This window comes from Ovis aries, chromosome 2, assembly GCF_016772045.2.
Source record: "Ovis aries strain OAR_USU_Benz2616 breed Rambouillet chromosome 2, ARS-UI_Ramb_v3.0, whole genome shotgun sequence".
Classification (NCBI taxonomy): domain Eukaryota; kingdom Metazoa; phylum Chordata; class Mammalia; order Artiodactyla; family Bovidae; genus Ovis; species Ovis aries.
The window spans coordinates 80,858,732-80,861,421 of NC_056055.1; the positions used below are offsets into that span (position 1 = coordinate 80,858,732).

General features: G+C 44.2%; 1 pseudogene; it reads left to right on the plus strand.

Moving 5' to 3' along the window:
- Positions 1–478: 478 nt before the first annotated feature.
- Positions 479–1,679, plus strand: LOC101119696 (large ribosomal subunit protein uL3-like; annotated as a pseudogene).
- Positions 1,680–2,690: the final 1,011 nt, after the last annotated feature.

Genomic DNA, 2,690 nt, shown 5'->3' on the forward strand with positions numbered 1-2,690 from the left:
CTGGACAAAATTCTAATTCAAACAGATACATACCCTCCTACAGTCACAGCAGCACTATTCACAATAGCCAAGGCACAGACAAAACTTAAATGAACTTTGACAGATGAATGGATAAAGATGATGTGGTACATACACACAGTGGAATACAACTCAGTCATAAAAGTAAATGAAATAATGCCAATTGAAGAAACCTGGATGGACCTAGATATTATCATAGAGTAAAATAGTCAGACAAATACCATATAACACTTACATGTGGAATCTAAAGTATGACACAAATGGACTTATCTATGAAACAGACTTGCAGAAACAGAGAATAGACTTGTGGTTATGAGGGGTTGGGGTAGGGGAGGGGTATATTGGGAGTTTTGGATTGCAGAGTACTATTTATAGAATGGATAAATGATGATGTCCTACTATATAGCGCAGGGAACTCTATTGAATATTCTGTGATAAAACATAATGGAAAATAATATGAGCTCTACCGGCAGCTTCCAATGGGCAGGATGTCTCACAGGAAGTTCTCTGCTCCCAGGCACAAGTCCCAGGGCTTCCTGCCTCAGAAGCACAGTAGCCAGCACCGCAGGAAGGTGAGGAGCTTCCCCAAGAATGGCTCTTCCAAGCCCCTGCACCTCACTGCCTTCCTTGGCTACAAGGCGGGCATGACCCACACTGAGAGGGAGGTCGATAGGCCAGGGTCCAAGGTGAACAAGAAGGAAGTTGTGGAGGCTGTGACCATGGTGAAGACTCCACCATGTTGACTGGGGCATCGTAGGCTATGTGGAAACACCCTGAAGCCTCTGGACCCTTAAGACCATCTTTGCTGAGCATATCAGCAATGAGTGCAAAAGGAGCTTCTATAAGAATTGGCATAAATCTAAGAAAGCCTTCACCAAATACTGCAAGAAGTGGCAGGATGTAGATGGCAAGAAGCAACTTGAAAGGGACTTCAGTAGCAAGAAGAAATACTTCCAGGTCATCCATGTCATTGCCCTCACCCAGATGCTCCTGCTTCCTCTGTGCCAGAAGAAGGCCCACCTCATGGAGATTCAGGTGAATGGAGGCACTGTGGCTGAAAAACTGGACTGGGCCTGTGAGAGGCTAGAGCAGCACGTCCCTGTGAACCAACTGCTTAGCCAGGATGAAATGACTGAGGTCATTGGGGTGACCAAAGGCAAAGACTACAAAGGGGTCACCAGCCATTGGCACACTAGGAAGCTGCCCCATAAGATCCAATGAGGGTTGTGCAAGGGTGCCTGTATTGGGGCATAGCATACTGCCCGGGTGGCCTTCTCTGTGGCTTGGGCTGGGCAGAAAGGATACTATCACTGCACTGAGATCAACAAGAAGATCTACAAGACTGGCCAGGGCTACCTCATTAAGGATGGTAAACTGATCATGAAAAATGCCTCTACTGATTATGATCTCTCTGACAAGAGCATCAACCCTCTAGAAGGCTTCATCCACACAGTGAAGTGACCAGTGACTTGTCATGCTCAAAGGCTGTGTGGTGGGAACCAAGAAGCAAGTGCTCACTCTGAGAAAGTCCTGGAGATCAAACTCAAGTTTACTGACATCACCTCCAAATTTGGCTATGGCTGCTTTCATACTGTGAGGAAAAGAAAGCCTTCATGGGACCACTTGAGAAGGACTGAATTTCAAAGGAAGAAGGGGCCTAATAAAACAGATTGTACAGCTGGCAGAATCTAAATAAAATAATTTTCCGGTGGGGGGGGAGAAAGAAAATAAAATGAAAAAGTACATATGTCAGTCAGTTCAGTCGCTCAGTCATGTCCAACTCTTTGCAACTTCATGAAACGCAGCACGCCAGGCCTCCCTGTCTATCACCAACTCCTGGAGTTTACCCAAACCTATGTCCATTAAGTCAGTGGTGCCATCCAACCATCTCATCCTCTGTCATCCCCTTCTTCTGCCCTCAATCTTTCCCAGCATCAGGATCTTTTCAAATGAGTAAACTCTTCACATCAGGTGGCCAAACTATTGGAGTTTCAGCTTCAGCATCAGTCGTTCCAATGAACACCCAGGACTCCTTTAGGATGGACTGGTTGGATCTCCTTGCAGTCCAAGGGACTCTCAAGAATCTTCTCCAACACCACAGTTCAAAAGCATCAAATCTTTGGCGTGTGTGTGTGTGTGTGTGTGTGTGTGTGTGTGTGTATAACTGAATCACTTGGTTATATAACAGAAATCGCTCAGTCATGTCCCACCTGTGTGACTCCACAGACTGTATCCCATCAGGCTCCTCTGTCCCTGGGATTTTCCCAGCAAGAATACTGGAGTGGGTAGCCATTCCCTTCTCCAGAAAACATTCCCAACACAGGAATCAAACCCAACTCTTCTGCATTGCAGGCAGATTCTTTACCATCTGAGCCACCAGGGAAGCCCATAGCCAAAATTAACACATTGTAAATCAACTATACTTCAAAAAAAAAGAAACTTTAAAAGATTGCACAGCATGTTCAAATATCAGTTCTTAACACAGAGTCAGTTAATATAAAATATGACTAAGGTTACTCCTCCTTTAGAATTAAATCTGGCAACTCGATATTTTGCTTCACAGAAAATTTTGAAAAACAAAAAAAATTTAAATTCTATTTTATATCTATAATATTTAATCAAAGCTTTAATGTTGTTACTGTGTATGTGAAACTGGATGGCCATAACAACAG